The sequence below is a fragment of the Oryza glaberrima genome, chromosome 10 (assembly GCF_000147395.1).
Source record: "Oryza glaberrima chromosome 10, OglaRS2, whole genome shotgun sequence".
NCBI lineage: Eukaryota > Viridiplantae > Streptophyta > Magnoliopsida > Poales > Poaceae > Oryza > Oryza glaberrima.
The window spans coordinates 21,184,719-21,203,476 of NC_068335.1; the positions used below are offsets into that span (position 1 = coordinate 21,184,719).

The window sequence follows — 18,758 nt, forward strand, 5'->3', positions numbered from 1 at the left end:
TCCATGCGTGGCAATCCTCATGAAGTTCGTTAGCTCAACTCGACAACGCATACCGCGTCACGTTGCCAGATTCGGCTCGATCGGCTAACCTCGTCCGACTCAAACTCTGCCTACCCCAACCGCAGCCGATTCGGACTTCAGCCAATCCGTACTCTGTTTTCATGACGATTTCCATCTCGAATTCCGCTTCAATCCCATCCTCATCTCCGATACTTAGATTACCAAATTTGGTTGTTAACAGTCTCCTTCAGTGTGCATGATGCACGGGCGCCTCTCTTGCTCAGCCTTGGCGATGAGGCAATTGGAGCGCTCTCGTCCTCCTGCTATGCCACCTGCTTCTTCTCGACTGTCCAAGGCAGCACCCCGCGGAACCGGTCTAAGATGATGGCGCGTTGGTTGCCGTCGATGTTGTAGAGCGATGGCAAACAAGATGGAGGTTGTGGCGCCGAGCCTCGATGCAGCCTTGGTGATGTTGGTCTGGAACAACACCACCGCCGGACCGCGGCCATGGTGGTCTCATCTTTTGGGGCGGCAACGCGGGGATAAACCCTAGCAAATCTTCTCACGGGCCTCACCGAAGGAGCAACAGCATCTTCATCAGGTCAACTAGGGCTCCGCCTATGCCGCACGACGAGAGAGATGGGAAGAGAGGGGATGGGAATGGAAGAGGGTATTGTGGACTTGTGGTGCTGACATGTGGGGTTCATATGGGTCCCACGCTGACTCACATGCCACGTCAACTAAAACTGGGAGCTATACTGTCTTCAGACCTAATGTGACCGTTTTGCAAATATTCGGGATGCATTATATCCGGTATTACAAAACTCGACGACAAAATGAGGGACGTCAAGTGAACTTTTTCCTTTTTTTTCCATCTTGTAAATATTACACAAGGCCTAAGGGGCTGTTTGGTTCGTGTCCTGAGGGCCACGCCTGAGAAAAACTCACGCCGGACAGGCAGCGTTGGGAGATGTAACACTTGCCTCATCAGGCAGCCTGAAGTTTTGTGTGTTTGGTTCGCCCACATGCCTGAAAAATAATAAAATATCTAAAAGCAACTTTTACCAGCGCAAAGTATGGAATAAATGACACATTAGAAACCATTAAGAGCGGCGGAAGGGGCGTCCGCTCGGCTATGCCACGTAGGATAGGAACAGTGTGCGCGGTGGTGATTTTGCAAAAAAGCCCTCCAATTTGTTTGTAATTCGAAGTAGGTCCCTCCAAACAGTACATGTGAGACGTTATTTTAGGTCGAGACCCTTATAAAAGTCGGATATACATTAAAACGAGGGAAAAATCGCGAGTAAGGACGGCGATGTAAAACTTAAAAGACGAGGGGCTTTTCCGCAAAGCGACGCGCACTAACTCTAACTGCCCCAAACCCTAGCTGCCGCCGCCCTCTTCTCTCTCGTCTCTCCTCAGGCCCCGTTTAGTTCCCCAAAAATTTTCCCAAAAACATCACATCAAATCTTTAGACACATGCATGAAGCATTAGATGTAGATAAATAAAAAACTAATTACACAATTAGGGAGGAAATCGCGAGACGAATCTTTTGAGCCTAATTAGCTAATGACGGGTTAATTAGGCTCAAAAGATTCGTCTCGCGTTTCCAGCCGAGTTATGAAATTAGTTTTTTCATTCGTGTTCGAAAACCCTTTCCGACATTCGGTCAAACGTCCGATGTAACATCAAAAAAAATTTCATTTCCTCCTCTAAACACACCCTCATCCTCTCCCTTCCCCTCTCCCGCCGTCGCCGCCACGCGCCGCCGCCTCCTGCCCCTCGCGCCCCCCGGCCGCGCCCACCTCTAGTGCCGCGGCCGCGTCCACCTCCCCCAAAAAACCCTAGCCGCCGCCACCTCTCATCCCACCCTCTCCCTCTCCCGCTGCGTCTGCCTCCCCCTCGCGCCGCCGTCGTCGCCTCCGCCTTCCCCTCGCGCCCCCGCCTCCGCCTTGCAACGTAGCCATCGTCGTCCCCGTCGGCTCGCGCTGCCGCCTCCACCTCCCCCGCCGCTGCCGCCGCCGTCGTCGCGTTGTCGTCTCCGAGCGCCTCCGCCTCCCGCCTCGCGCCGCCGCCGAGCGCAGCCATCCCTGTCTCCGCCACTGCCGTCGGCATCGTCGAGCGCCCCCGACTAGCGGCCGAGACGGCGAGCTCGGGGAGGCGATGGCTAGGGCGCGTCCGTCGACATCGCGCTGCCGCTCCCGGAGATGACGCCCCGCATCATGCGAGTACCCCTGGGCCCTGATCCCCTCCATCTCTCTCTCTCTTCGAATTTGCTTCTGGGATTTTTTTCGTTTCGTTTCGATGCGTTCGTGGGTGGGTGCGGGCGCTGAGTTGGAGGAATCACGGGAGTTTTTCTTTTTTTTTTTCTTTTTTAGAGAAAAGGCTCATCAAGGGAATTGCGGGAGGTCGTTATCTGTCTTCAATTTGGTTTTTGGTTCTCACACAAGGACTCCCGTTCGCGATTGTGCAGAGGTATCTGCAAGGAATTGGTGAGAGGACGGTCATCGCTAGACAGCTCGCGCTTCTCGATCGAGACGGTGTCTGGCGGCAGCATCACGAATATGTGTGAGTCCCTGCTCCTTGGCAGTTTCATGGCTTGTCGCGTTGTCATGATTTTTTTCCTTCCTGTTTCACCTAAGCAACTCGTTGTAAGTAGAGGAAAACAGAGGTCAGGCTGCTGCTCAAACAAAGGGAAAATTGGTTTTAGGCACATTTTAAAGCAATTTGGATAGCGGCAGACATAACATTATGGCTATTACCAGAACCTGATTGCATTTCTGAATTCTGAACATTTATGAACTTAATTGCATTTCTGAACTTTTGTGAGATCAGGGACTCTTTTACCATTTCTTTCTTGCTTTTTTAATGCCTAAATCATCTTATCTTATGTTGTTTGCTATAGAAAATTATATAATGTTCTGTCACTGAAGTACTACCAATTTACCGAGAACTTAGTGGAAACAACAACTGTAATTTACTGCTTGCAGTGCTGAGTGTCTCCGTAGAAGATGGCAAGGGCAACAAGTCTTCTGTGACTGTTCGTTTGTATGGCCCAAATACAGCCTTGGTGATTGATCGGAAGAGGGAAATGCAGGTGAGCATTTGAATAGTGTGATTATTGATGATGCGTGCATATCATGTCCTATAATGTTCCTTCATAGGCTGTGCAATTGGTTCATCTGTTAATCCTGCTTTATTTTATTTGGTGCATTTTTTTACAGCAAGCTCAAAGCACCTCATTGTTTTTTTCAAATATTCAAGGGCTTGTAAGGGTTTTTACTGTATTATTAAACTTTGTATTTTCCACGTTGTCTTCTACAGTGATTTGATATAGAAAAGCAACAAATGTTATCGTATACTGCGACCATCGCAAACATCCATTTTGTCAAAAAGAAATACACACTATTTTCTGGTGTAAATCGTTCCCTAATGCATACATCTATTACCATCATGTTTAGGCTATACCACATCTCTCAGCTCCAGGGTTTGGGGTCAGCTACTTGGAACATTTGAAAATGGAATGGTCCAGTCATTCATCTATGCATGTACATTAACTCCTTCAGGTAATCATATTGTTGTTATTCGTGGATGGGGTGGGCTCTTTCTCACTGTTATATTGTCTAATATCATCTTTCTCTTTTTTCATTTTTTGTCCATTGTGAATTCAGACAAAAAAAATTCAAACAAGGCCTTAATTTTTATGATAAATTTTCATTAGATTAATTAGGACTTTCAAAAGGATATAAATCAACCTATAGTATTGGAATTGCGTAAGGCTTTCTTTACAGTCGTGTGATTTGTCACGTTTGTTGCTTGCTGTGGTCATACAAAGATATTCGTCTTGTGTTCTGATAGATGTATTGACATCAATATTGTTATGTTATCAATTCAGCAAGGATGTAAATGGAAAAGGTTTCAGGGCCAATGGGAGTGAATCATCGAATAGACAGCCAAAGGACAAAGGATTCTCATGAAAAACAAGGATTTCAGCTTACCAGAGGTGCTTGAATGCACCGCGGAGTGTATTTTCACATTTTGTTGGAGAAATAATTGAGGCAATGGCTGGACATATACCCCTACAGTAATCATGGGAAAGCTATTATCTGACAACGGGAGTCAAGAGTTCGGTGATTTTAAGCTCGTTATACATAGAATGCTGTCTGTATCTTTATGAAAAAAGAATGCTGGTATGTCCATATTGATTTTATCCCATATGCAATTTACTTGCTGCTATAGCAGATCAGCAATGCTTTAGGCTTTTCCATGCTGCTGTAATGTAAAATCATTAGGAAATTCCCGAAGTACACATCGCTTACAATGATTGACAGACTTAGTGTTGTTTTAAATTGAACGCTTGTTTGCTACTACAATTGTTGGGGTAAATGAACTTCTATATTTTGTTTGATAGAAAAGAGTTTCTGGCTCCCCTAATACCCTTTTTAGGGGTGCATCTCGGTGCTGCCACCATTATCCTCATGCGTCGCCGGTTGTCTGCCTCTATCCTCGCGCGAGCGGATCCATTTCTGCCGTGGATCAGGAAGCCATGGCCTCGTTGATGGTGGGCATCGGCAACGGCACCACCTCCACGCCCATGTTTGTGCTTCAACTACTGCTGTGGTGTGCATATTTCCATCGGTTGTGACCTGTTTACTAATCTAGCTTTTTAGCTTTTTGGTCTTTCCTCATCTCTCTTGACTCCAATCCTTGTCTTTCTGATTTTTTTTTTTGTTTTTGTGTGTGTACTGGACAGAAGGAGCGAGAGTGTCACGATGGTGCAGAGCATATCCCAGATTGGCCGTATGGCGAGCAAATGGATAGATGGTATTGCCCTGCCTAATAATTAATAATTAGTACATCTTTGTTCACCGCAAAATGCAAATTTTAGTACATCTTGAATTATGGGGTGGTTCTTATTTTTTTTGGTATATGTAAACAGAACCTGAACATCAGATTTAATGAGAGATTCAACCAAGAAGCTGAATTTTTTTGCTACTGATGTGCATTGCTAAACCAGTTTTCTGTTGCATAAAGAGTCCTGAAACTTCTTGTTGCAAACTGAAGTGATGTTCTAACAATTTTCCATTGGAGCTTTCACTGGTTTTTCAGAACTGAAATCTTTGTTTTCTCATCAGCTTCTCTTGCATCTTTCTGCAGGGTTTCTTTCATGTAGGGAAAGGAAATGTGATTTCAGTTACCTGACTGCTGCCGCAATCTGCGAAGCATCTACAAGCGACGCCATCGGTTCAGGCAGCTGGCATGGCAATGCCGGTTCCCCTTGCCTCCATATCCAACTCCTCTTGTGCCATTTACAGCTCCCAATGGTATGGATTCCAACTTGGCACTGCAAGAACACGGCTACCTTTTGAGTTTTTTTCCCTGATGTTGGTTGGTCACCTAGAAATGTTGGCCTAAGTGTTATTTGATATTTCTCACGACCATTCAAAAATTGAATCTTTCCCAAGATGTACGTGCCATAGTGTTATTGTTCCTGGTTCAGAGGTTGCAGTTTATTCTGCTCATAGAAATCCTGAAAGTTTAGAGAACTCCCTGTTGAGAAAATGGAAGTTTTTTTACTGCTGAGTTTTGTTGTCTTAAATGAAATTAATGCATGGTAGATTCTTTTGTTGTCTGAAAATGAAAATGTTAGCTGCTGAAATGTGACATTCAGTCAGTCTCTGAACTCTGAAGAGCCATAATTGTGCAATTTCAGGGGCCCAAAGCCAGCTCGTCTGCTTTGGGTGCCGTCCAGCCAGAGCAACGTCGGTTTGCTGCGCGGTTTGCAGTACCGTGACCGCTGTGCCTGCTCCCGGTATGCGTTTCTTTGCATCTCAGGTTTACATCTCAAGTTTTTTTTTGCAAGTAATATAGCATCTGAAAATTGAGTTTCTTTGCATCTAAATTTTAGAGTAGTTTAGAAGTTTATATTGTATCCTCTCTGTTTTATTTACAAAAATGAGTAGTTTTTGGTTTTTAGAGCAGAAATCTAGCTGCAATGTTCACAAAAATGTAAAGACAAATTAAAGGGGAATACAAACGGCTTCAGGGCTCCGCAATGGCGCGCACGTTGCGTTGATGGTGCCTGTGCTCAGGTCCCTAATCTGCCGACCTTAGCTATGTGATCCGTTTTTTTGTTGCTGTCATAAGTGTTTCGCTTGTTCTGTAGGCCGCTCGCGAAGAAGTACACACTAGAGTTGTTGTTCGCATCTTCGCCGCCGTCGGTGACCGCTGCGGCCATGAAGGAGTGTGTGCTTGATGAGTACTCCACCAAGCACAGGATCTCTATCGATAGGTTTCTCCAGCTGAAGATATTTGTCAAGGTGCATGATCGGTAAGGCCTCATCCATCTCCACTAGACGTTGGGAGCTTCAAGTGCGAGCAGACTTGCCACTTTCCTGTATTAGATCAGCAGTCGATGAATATGATAATTTCAACTAAGAAAGTTTGATTACCGGTGTTTATTTATGTCTTTGGCACAATGGGGGACCTCCTGATCTATCATCATAAATGCCAACTCACTGAAATTTTCGCACGGCTACTTAGTGACAGTCAATTTGATCCTAATGCAATATGTCGCCCAAATAATCTTCTAAAGTTTATTTTGATCACTAATTGGCAGATGATTTATTGTATCTTTTTAATGGAATAGATGATTTACTGTATCATAATAACATCTAATGGTTATTTCCACTCTCTCAGGGCTTAAAGGTCACTGCATACGTGAGGTGCTTGAGCAGTAGGAATCTGCATCTACCATGGATGTTGTTGCTACACAAACAAAACAATATAATTGCTGGTATTATTTTCAAATTTTGGTCCTTTTGACTCTATATTAAATTCTTTATCCATTACTGTTTCTCGATAGTTTGCTGTGAATGATTGCCTGCACGTTCAAATGATATGTGGGATTAGTTTCCAGTCAGAAGTGCAAAACTTAGCTAGATCTCTCCTGATGCACAAATCTCACTTTTTGTCCGGATGAATTCTACACATTTCAGACCAGAAAAATCTTGGTACAAGTCTTAATACAAGCCATTTAGTTATCAGCATATTCACTGCGTGGTAGCTATACTCTAAAAAATATTCCAAGAAATATGGTTATGCTACTGTTTAATAATTTGCTGAAGGAAATAGCAACATTGCAAAGAGATGCAAATGGTGCTACTTGATGCTGAAACCTGAGTACCAGTCATTTTAATTGTAGCTGTTTGGAGCAAAGTTTTGGCTAGATGTAGTGCATAAATTAAATTTATTTTTGCCGCTTGAAACTTTTATATACACAGGCAACTATTTTTTTTCTTTTCATTTCCAAAGGCTTCCTTCCGTATTAACCTTGTTTTTTTTTTTATCAAACTACTAGGTAAGTTGAACGAGTGTAAGGATTTTCTTTACCCTTTGTATAGTTTTATCTATGTTCTAGACACCTACTTGAAGCTGCTCTAACAGCATGGTCTTGAACTTTTTTTAAACCTCTCATTTAGTTTTCATTTTTGGCTATAAAATTGCACATTTCCTTTTGTTGTATAGATTGCCATTCTTGACAGTGTGAACATGGGTGGTGGCAGAGGTGTTTCCATGCATACAACATTTTGCATTGCCACTGTCAAAAAAATTCGCATTTCACAGGACTGCTATTGCATGATTTATCTTGGATTAGAAAATACTTTCTGGGTTATCTCTCGATGTGTTTTGTAATAATTGTTCATCGAGCAAAACTGCACTCAGTTCAGTTATGTTACTGATGTTACATAACACCTTGCAAATCTAAACTTGGGATGGAGAGTTTTGGCATGTTTCAAATTATACTACCAAGTTGGACAATGTTTATTGTCCTTCGAACTCTAATTTTGAAGCTTAATCTATATCCTTAGAAGTGCCAATGTCAGCTAGACTATATTTGTGGTTTGGACGCATTTTTCAGTACTACATAGCTTATTGAGTTTAATAACATTTGCACAGTTCTCTTCTTCACCCCTGTGGTTACCTGGAACATTGTTCTTAAACGTTGTGTTGTTCCTGGCAGTGTTTGGGCCAACATTCTGTAGGCACCATATATTAATTTTACTACTTGAGCTTAGTTTGGGACTCCAATATTCTAGGCATTTTTATGTTGATGTAATGGCGTGGAATTTGTCGGTGTTCCATGTATATTTAATTTAGTTGCTTAAAAGTCGGTGGTTTCGATCCGTCCACATCAAGCCTCCACACATGTTCATTACTAATTCATCTGCCTTTAAAAGCAAATTGGTAATTAGGGAGTAATTTCTGAATGTTCTAGGCTCAAAAGTGGTTCTGGTAATCTTGAATATTTGCTCTGGATGACATTCCCTCTATTTTTGCTTCTGACTTGAACTGTGACCGTGCATCTCTGTGGTGATCATGGATTAAATTAGGAACAATGGTTTAATTGGGTTATTCTAGGGAGAAGTGATATCCGTTGGTTGTCATGGCTGCCTGAATGGGAATTACATCATTTGATTTTAAGATTTAATAGCTTAAGTAGCATTTGGGCTCACTAAAGTGCTTCCTTTTTCTTATCTTTCAGACTTCCACTATGAATTATTTAACACGCATAAAAGAACTTCCCTTGCATGATTTTTTTATTATGAAATCAATATTTATATTGACAAACCTGCTTAGCTTCAGTTGGACAATGATAAGCTGCAGTAAGGCTCTTTCTCATTGAAGGACATTGGTGGATTCTGCACTGCTGTTCTATTACTTAACTTCAGTAGATAATATATTTGCCCATTTGCTTGACATCACATTTTTTATTTTCTCTGTTCCATATGGTGTTCTATTTCTCATTTTAGGTGAACATTTGTCTAATTTATCTGTACCATGATCTTTTTCTGAAGATATTCTCCGCAAAGAGAGATCATCTAAAGCATGGTTAAAAAACAGTAAGTAGCGAAAAAATCATGGTACAGGAGTCAATGGTACGCAGTAGCAAAAACACGGTTAGGAGTTGCATATTATGCTGTTTTGCTATTCCAAAACGTTTTTGAACTGTAGCAGGATGTTTGTTCCTATTTAAACGAGAGCCTTTTGAGCTTTTGTAGCTTCCCTGCTGGTTACATTCTAATAAAACAAAAATAGTCCTTATTGAAATATGCACTCTGTAAACAGTAAGGGGTTCTTATACTGTTTTCTTTAATTCCACACTACAATAAAAAGAGTGAGATCATATGGCAGCATTCTTTGTGAAAACAACACATCCATATCTGGATGTAGTGGTTGCCTTCATGTTAAAAGTGGGTCACAATTTCCAGTATTGGAATCTAATTTAGTACATGGCAATGAAATTTCATTGAGCTGTGAAAGTGAGGTATCAAAATTAAGGTTGGTTTCTATTCGTTCAGGGTTGACCTTCATCCTTCTCATACAAGTATTTTACTAGGAAATCATGAAAAAGCATGGTGTCTTAAATAGTGGACTACTACCATTTTTGTTTTTGAAACCTTAATTCCTCTCTCAAAATTTGCTACAGGTATACACCCATGGTACCTCAGATACATCATGTTCCAGCCGTTGAAAGAAAGTTGCATTCATTCTGGTGATTCAAACTTTCTGGATCTTGAATGGCTTTCAACTAGAGACAACTCAAGCGATGAAAGGTGTTTACTTTTGCATTGCTATTGCATTTTTTTTAGCGTTTTCGACTGACATAATATCATCTTCACAGTGACAGTCAATTTAATTTACACATTTTCTTTTGCCTTAGTGTAGGAAAAAATTAAGGATAATTATTAGTTGATTGTCCTGTAAATTTCTTACCCTTCATGTTTAATTTCATATCAATCTAAATTCTAGAGTTCTTTTGCTCTCACTGCATTTCCATGTAATAAATACAAATATGTAGTCTCGTGTTGTATCACTTGATATAACTATCTGTTTTGAGAGGTAAAATGAAAATTATGTTGCCACACTTCCTAAATCCAATTAATAAGTGTCTTCTGAGCTTCCAGTATGTTCACTGATACTGATTTGAAGATATCCTCTGAAACATTTTTTTTAAAAAACTCATTAATACTGATGGATTGTACTTGGACAGGTCCATTGCAATTAATACTCCGGATGTGAACCTTTCAGCGGAGAATGTTATTGCCACAATATGTCTTCTTTTGACTGGTAGATTTGTATGATCAAATATAGTTGTATCATCACCATGGACACATTACTCTGATCATTATGTAAAACTTTGATTTTTATTTTTTATATGCATTGGTGCTTCATCTTTAGATTGTAAAGTGTAAGAGTTTTGTTCTCAACAGAATCTGTAAAACAATGTATGGAAATTACTCATCAACGGCATTCACTGCAAATGTATTCATAGGTTTTTTCTCTTACATAATCATTGATTCAGCCTGAAAACAAATGATTAGTCTACACTAATCAAGCAATCTATATGGAGGCGGCGCGCTATTGGCGCGCCCCAGCATCTAGTGCATCATTAAGAGTAGCTGCCTGAAGCACAGGCATCCAAATTCGATGGCCTGGCTCAGGCTAATGAAGAGTCAGGTCAGGCAAGCTCAGGATATACCAGGGCACAAACCAAACACATAGTTGTTAGAGCTCAGACAGCGCTCTGGCCAGGAATACAAGCATCAGGACGCGAGCTGGCATAAGCCTTGGGCCAATCTTAGGTCCGTCCCTACCACTATCAAGATGCCATATGAAACTGAGGATCAGCTTCCCGCGCATCTTTTACGAGTGCCTACCAGAAAATTAATTTTTCCAAGTGACCAAAACTAATTTTCGCAGGCGGGAGGGAGGTCCGCCTGCACCACAACGACTGTGAAAATCATCGATTTTCGCAGTCGGGGCAACAGCCTGCCTGCGAAAATGCAAAAAAACAAAAAAAAAATCGCCGCATGCGGCTCGCCGCCGCCGCCACGCCGTCGCCTCCCTCCCTGGTCGGATCTAAGAGGGGAGGGGAGGGGAGCCGTCGTCGTCGCCAGCGCCGCTGCCGGCCTCCCCCTCCCTCCTCCGGCCAGATCTGGGAGGGAGGGGGAGGGGAGACGCCGCCGGCCACCACGCGCGCGTCGTCGCCGCCACCGCCGCCGCCCCACGCCGTCGTCGCCGCCGTCGCCCCCGCCGGCCTCCCCCCTCCCTCCTCCGGCCAGATCTGGGAGGGAGGGGGCGAGGGGAGCCGCCGCCGGCGGCCGCGCCGCCGTCCCCGCCATGCCGCCGCAATAGCCGTCCCCGCCGCGCCGCCGCATGCAGTCGCCGTCCCCGCCGCGCCGCTGTTCCCGCCGCACCGCCGGAGATGAGAGGAGAGGAGAGGATAGTGAGGGAGAGGGATCTGAGGGAGAGAGAGGTGAGGGAGAGGATAAGTGAGGGAGAGAATGGGACTTAGAAAAAAATCTGCTCCAGCCTAGTCTATTTATATTGCTCCTCATTTTCGCAGGCAGATCATATAAGGTGCGCCTAAAATGATTTTCGCAGGCGGACAGTGAACATCACCCCAATTTATATTTTTGTAGGCGGTCATTTGGCTCTAAAAGTTATGTCCGGCTTAAAAATAAGACTCCAACGTTAGGAAAAATGCTTTTTCTAGTAGAGGCCTAGCGTTCGTGAAGGATCTAAACTACTATGTGCGTGAGCTTGACGACCGCAGAACAGCCGACGTCTTCATTGGCCACAAAGATGAGATGGGGGTATCGTGTCCTTCATGCAAGGATACGGCGTGTACATGCGCATCTCGCTCGCGATCGATGTCATATTTGACGAGAGCCCCAGGAGGGACTTGACGGCAACAAGCGATGCGGATGTGCCACCGAGCAGCAATTCCGTCATCGAGTGTACCATGTTGAGAAAACCACTAGGCATATATCCTATGTTAAGCATGCTTGGATCACCGTAATTAACCAAACAGGATATAGTAAACAGCACGATTGATTACTGTAGCAGATTAGTACATACACATACCCCAGACTAATTAACCATTTCTGGCTAATTAACCAACGGCGAGTTGATAATAACTTGATATATATACAAATACCTCCCCACATATTTGCATGGGAATTCACGCAGCTAGCTATTGAACTGACGTAGCCTGCACTTCAACCATATATATCTGGCCTCTCCTCGGTGTTGCAGCACAGGGGGCTATATCTATCTTTTCTCGCGTCAACGCCTCGCGACCGTGCACAGCTGATGCAAAAGGACGGTGCAATTCTCGCAGGTAATGAACAGCTTGCAACCCCAACCAGAGTCTCTCTCTCTCTCTCTCTCTCTGGTTAGCTGTTTCTTCACCCTTAATCCACTGTCATAACCTTTCCCTTTTGCTGCTACTAGTACACCACCTTATTGCAATTAAGCTCACCTAGCTTAACCAGCTTGTGTGTAAACAGCAACTTTTACGTTCCTTTAATTATTAAGCTTGCTGTTAGAGTTGAAATTCAGCTTCAGATGTGGATGGGAGGCCATGCACTGGAATCGATCGTCCGAGCAGAATCGACAATAAGCTGGCAAGCCTACTCATGTGTATGTACGGTTGGGATGGGTTGGACGTACGATCGAGCCGTGCAATCTATCGATCGCATAATACAACCGTGCAGGAGACATGGGCAATAAATATAAATAGAGTTTGGCTTGCTTTCCAATCATCCCTAACTGCTTTAATTTCCTGTCAACGAGACAGACGGCATGCTCGGTTTGGCGTCGACGAGCACGCATATGTATCAATGTGTTCATGCATCCATCTATGCATTGACGTCTCGACATGTAGCGGCACAGTCCGCGAAAAATGGAGCACAGGAGAAAGAGTGTGATGGGAGCATGTAGGTCAACCTACCCAACGGTGACCATTTCCACCAAATTAGTATTAGTAGTATCATTTATATACATTTTGTATATACTGCTAATTAATTAATACCAACTTGACACTGAAGACAAATGTGCTCATATATATGCAGACCATACAGCAAATAAAATTCACCAGTTCAACTAGTAGAATATGCATATATCTCTCCCCCAATCCCACCCACACCCCCCACAAAGAAAAAAGGAATTAACTTTAGGAGCTAGTAGTAACTAGCAATGCAATTGCGAAAATTAATTCCAAACAATAAAAATAATGAGATTTTAAAAACAGAGCAATAAGAGCTAGCAAATTTACTTTTCAACATATCGCCCTGGCTATATATGTACATAAGTCAATAATGCAAACATAATTGTATGGAGTTGCTGCTAATTAGCTCGACCTTGAAGTAGGCCATAGCCTTATATTGTATAAGCAACAACCAATGTGGATGCCAAAAGAGATCATAGGTTTGTAGCTGGGAAGACATGCATGGAAAAGTCACGACGCATGCTAGAAGCAATTCTGCAAGCATTGCATGCATGTGCTGATGCAGTGTGTGAGGGACGCCGAGGTGATCGATCAGACGACGCTCAGTAGTAGTACTTGCACACATCAATTAAATCCCTTCACCTACCCGATAAACCCTCCCGTCTTAAAGGTTCACCCAACTGAAAGCACATTTTGGCAGCTTTTTCTAGCAAAGCAAAGTTGGTACGTGTACCACCGGCATGGCATAATAGCATCTTATTAGCACCCGGTTCTCGGAAAGTAAGGTGGTGTTTGGATACAGGAACTTAACTTTAGTCTCTATATTTAGACACTAAATTAGAGTATCAAATATAGACTACTTACAAAACTAATTACATAAATGAAACATTGGTGGAGAAACCATTTATACTCCCGGTTGGTAACCCCCTTTAGTCCCGGTTTTTTAACCGGTTGGTGTTACCAACCGAGACTAAAGATACCTTATCTCGGGACTAAAGAGAGGGTAGCGGCAGTCCCATTAGGTCTCTTTCTTTTCATTATTTTTCATTATTTTTTAGCTAGAGTTTAATCCTGTATTTTCTCCCAAATCAAGTGGGATACATATCCCCAAATCAAACCTCAAATCAAAGTAACATCCCAGAACATTCACATCATAAATCTTAAGTTACTTATACACACAAATCAAATACATCACAAATCTTAAAAAAATTACACACAAACCAAATACATCACAGATTATACATCTCAGATCATGCAACAAATCACAAAATTATACATCTTAGTGAATCACAAATTATAAAAAACAAAAAAGATGTCGACAGCGGCCGCCGCCTGCCGCCGCTCGCCACTGGGCCCGTGCGCGGCCCAGCCGGCCGCCTACTGCGTGGGAAGGGAGGAGGGGGAGGAGAGGGCCGGGGATGGGAGGGGAAGGGGAGGGGGAGGAGGAGAGGAGGAGAGGGAGATCGATCTGAGAGGATGAGTGCGAGGCGGTTGTGGAGGAGAGGATAGGGAAGAAGGATTATATATTAAGTGTTGAATTTTAGTCCCGATTGGTAATACCAACTGGGACTAAAATCTTTAGATCTTTAGTTCCGGTTGATAACACCAACCAGGAGTAAAGTTAGGATCTTTAAAGATCCCGGGGGGCCTGACAAGGCCTGACAGGTTTAGAACCGGGACTAAAGATCAAATATGCCTACTGTAGCCACCAACCGGGGCTAAAGATTATCTTTAGTCCCGGTTAACCGGGACTATTGTGGATTTCGGCCGACCGACTAAAGATGGTTTCTCCACCAGTGAAAGCTAATTTGCGAGACAAATTTTTTAAGCCTAATTAATCCATAATTAGAGAATGTCTACTGTAGCATCGCATAGGCTAATCATGGATTAATTAGGCTCAATAGATTCGTCTCGCGAATTAGTCCAAGATTATGGATAGGTTTTATTAATAGTCTACGTTTAATATTTATAATTAGTATCCAAACATCTGATGTGATAGGGATTTGAAAGTTTTAGTCCCATCTAAATAGGGTCTAAGATAACTAATCAAGACCATAACATGTAGTGCACCGCTTGTTAATGAATCTAATCATATATATGTGTGTATAGATTCATTAACATCCATATGAATATGGACAATACTAGAAAATCTTACCATATGAAACAGAGGGAGTAATTGGCATGGTGAAGTTAATAAGCCCTAAATATATCCTGTTTTACATGCTTGTAGTTGTTAGCTAGCTAGCACATGTACACAAGAGTTCCTCACAGTAAAAATGAGATGATATAATTAGCAAAAAAATGCTATATATGGTGTATCTACATGTTAATTAATTAGAAGGGAAGAAAAGAAACGGGAGAAAATTAATTGCTCCGGCCTACGGCATGGATCACCTATACTTGACGACACAACGCGGTGCAACCGCTTCCGGTGTATATATATGCATGCATATATATGTAGCCGATGGGCACACACACAACTGATCATCGAGCCGGCCTAAAGGAAACAATGTAACGATTCAATACGCGGCAACCACCATGAAAGCTACTGCAAAGCATTCCCGTGTTTAAAGGCGAACTGTTTCTTGTTGTGTATATGAGCTAGCGCTATATATTGCAGCTTGGAGTATCTTGAGAAGGAAGAAAGCATCATGCAGAATTTCCTCTCCGTAGGCACATGTATCTCGTAATAATGTCAAAACATTTTAGGGGGTGTTTAGATTCAAGATTGTAAAGTTTTGGCGTGTCACATCGAATATTATATAGGGTGTCGTTTGAGGTATTCGGGCACTGATAAAAAAACTAATTACATAATCCGTAAGTAACCCGCGAGACAAATTTATCAAGCCTAATTAATCTATCGTTAGCAAATATTTATTGTATCACCACATTATCAAATCATGAAGCAATTAGGCTTAAAAGATTCGTCTCGCAAATTAGTCGCAATCTGTATAATTAGTTATTTTTTTAGCCTATATTTAATACTTCATGCAGGTGTTCGATGTGACATGGTGTAAAATTTTAAGGTGAGATCTAAACAGGCCCTTACACTAGCTAGCTACTCCCTCCGTTTCACAATGTATATGTCTAGATTCATTAATATCAATATGAATATTGGAAATGATAGAATGACTTACATTGTGAAACGGAGGGACTAGTTATTGCACAGTTGACATGCCATATTGCCTTGCGTATGACAAATACAATTTTACCATCAACTCATCAAGTTACTAGGTACTCTCTTTGTCTTAAAAAAATTCAATAAAAAAATGTTATTTCTCCTAATGCAACGAATCTAAACAAAAGGTTATTTAAATTTGAGTTTTTTTTGAACGGAGTAAGTATATATACACATGCATATATTGGCATTCTTAAGCCTTGTTCGGTTAATCCCTCCCACAAAGAGATTGGGAGGGATTTGGAGGGGATTTATTCCACACCTATTATGGTGTGGAATTATTCCCCCTCAATCCCCTCCATCCCTCCTCTCTTGGGGATTAAACGAACAAGGCCTTAAGCTGTACAGCTAGCTGGGAAAAAAAATACTTACCGTTATGTGGGAAGACAAGCATTAACTAGGCCGTGTTTAGATTCTAACTTTTTTTCTTCAAACTTCCATCTTTTCCGTCACATTAAATGTTTGGACACATGTATGAAGTATCAAATGTGGACGAAAAAAAATCAGTTGCATAGTCCACCTGTCAATCACGAGACGAATTTATATACCAGCCGCCGGCTAGCTGGTAGCTTGTACTAACTGCGAGACAAATTAATTCCAACGGGTGGACCTGGACCAAAGCTAGCTAGCCGTAGCACACACAGCTGCGTCATGCACATGTACCACCAAGTACTGTACGGTTAAATTAGCATGGCAAGTTAGCATTGGCCCGGGAAATTAACTCGCTCGTTTTCTTGCATGTGTTTATAGGCATCCATGCACACGCAAGGGACGGTAGGGGTCGGGAGAGAGGGCCAACGCAAGCACGTCACAGTGTTTATAGTACAGCAGAATAGCAGACACTGTCACAGTGTTCAGTGGTGGCAACAAGCAATGCATGCAAGCATGCAGACTTGCAGAGGCAGAGAGAGGGGTGGCCATGACGAAACGAGGCAAAAACGAGGACCAGCTAATAGCTAGGACTCCCTTGTACATATTCATATACTTCTCTCTATCTTAAAAAAAACAGCCTAGTATTAGCATGTAACATACAACGAATCTAAATATAGAGTATATCTAAATTCGTTGTACTAAGATGTGTTACGTCATAGTACGAGGTTAAATTTTTTTAGGACAGAGAGAATAGATGTTATTGAATCTATACATGTATATATGTCTATATTTATTATCATTTATATAAATATGGCCAATGTTAAAAAATCTTATAATATGAAACGGCGGAAGTAGCTAGCTCTTCTCGCTCGGCTGCACCGGGTTACTACGCTACGTTGCTGGCCATGTGACGGCGTGGGCCGGCGAGGGAAGAGGGAAGGAAACAAGTTAGCTAGATAGCCCTACTACGCTAGCTGTAATATGTATTGGAGTAATTGTCATCAGGTCCACACCTTTGGAAAACAACTGCTTTCCCATCCATCCAAACCCCGAAATAATCATTGAGGCTGCGTGCAAATGCAACGGCCAGGGCAAAAACACAAATATCTCCGGTATAAAAACGACGTCGATCGATCGTACATCGCAGCCATGCATGAATTAGTGATGCGTGGTAATGTAATTAAACTGCATGTGAAATTGTTATCGAATTGTGCTAGTGGTGGCTAGATATACTAATTGTCTGGTCGACAGGAGACGCCCAGAGATCTTCCAACTAGCTCCACCAAACCGATTTACTCCAGTTTTAAAGTCTCATCTCTTATATATATTTGATATTAGATTCTTTTCTAATATTCGCATCTTAATTGTCTGGTCGACAGGGGCGGTTCCATATTAATTCACTCGGTATGGACAAGGGATATGTTTGCCAGAACTGCATGCGGTACGGTAACTACGTACTCATCAATAATTCCATTCCGTACCGACGAGTATATGCAACAAGGGCAATGCACAATGCACTTTATTTGATGATCAATCCTGTAGTAGTATATATCACGAAAACGGTTGCAGCCTGATGGTGTGCCAACATGCAGCAATTAAGGTTAGGCATAAGCAGAGGGAGGGGTTAATTAGCATGAGTGGTAGCCATACGTTGCGCTTAATTAAGCATAAGAGTGGGGGGAGGAGACGGAGATAGGGGTGGTGGGGGCGCTGGGAGTAGACAGGGACTAGAGAGGTGAGAGGGAAATGATGGTCACGTCGGCAGGGCGGGGGTAGTGTTGGCTGGCGCGGGTGCCCGGCCGCCAACCGACACGTGGCAGGGGGTACGGCAGGGGCCCTGCGAAAGCAACCGCCACGTGATGCCCAGCAGGGCGGTGTCAGACCCCCGAAAGGGACTCTCACACTCACGCACCCAAATGCCCAACCCATGGCCTCCTCTCTCATCTGCGCTTCGGAGTACAGTACAGTACGTACCCAAGTGCGTGCGAAGTTTCCAACCGACACCCCCCGCGCCCGGCACGCCCGCGACGACACGCTACGCACGCCGCCCACTCTCTCTCTCGCGAGATCACCTCAGTACCACGTACGTACGCACCCGACCCGCGTACCCGGCAACAAGCGGGGGCGCACGTAGAAAATGGTACGAGTGGCTCCACACAGGCTGGCGCGCGTATTTGGATCAGTTAACTAATCCCCGCCCCCTCGTGGGCGCTGCTGCAGCGCGCGATTAGTTAGTGTATAGTTTTAGTTAATCACGGCGTACTCGGCTACTGCTGCTACGGCGACGAGGAAACGGAGTCACGTGTATGGAGGTGCGGGGGGCGCAGCGCAACTGCGTAAGCACGAGTGGGCACGTGCCGCGGGGATTCCGGGGACCCCCCACGCTCTCTCTTCTCGCCTCGGGATCCTCG

At 43.4% G+C, this 18,758-nt stretch overlaps 1 long non-coding RNA gene across 11 annotated transcripts; it reads left to right on the forward strand.

Annotated features, from left to right (window-relative positions):
* Positions 1–2,235: 2,235 nt before the first annotated feature.
* LOC127753547 (uncharacterized) lies at positions 2,236–10,306 on the forward strand. 11 transcript variants are annotated; one of them, XR_008012596.1, is made up of 13 exons: positions 2,236–2,569; positions 2,992–3,098; positions 3,463–3,567; positions 3,897–4,191; positions 4,413–4,639; positions 4,755–4,825; positions 5,159–5,325; positions 5,715–5,813; positions 5,979–6,093; positions 6,168–6,332; positions 6,701–6,797; positions 9,492–9,618; positions 10,056–10,306. It is a non-coding gene; the product is annotated as an uncharacterized LOC127753547 (long non-coding RNA). The 11 variants fall into 11 exon arrangements; XR_008012599.1 differs by having other exon boundaries at positions 5,984–6,093; XR_008012601.1 differs by having other exon boundaries at positions 4,758–4,825.
* The last annotated feature ends 8,452 nt before the right edge of the window (positions 10,307–18,758 follow it).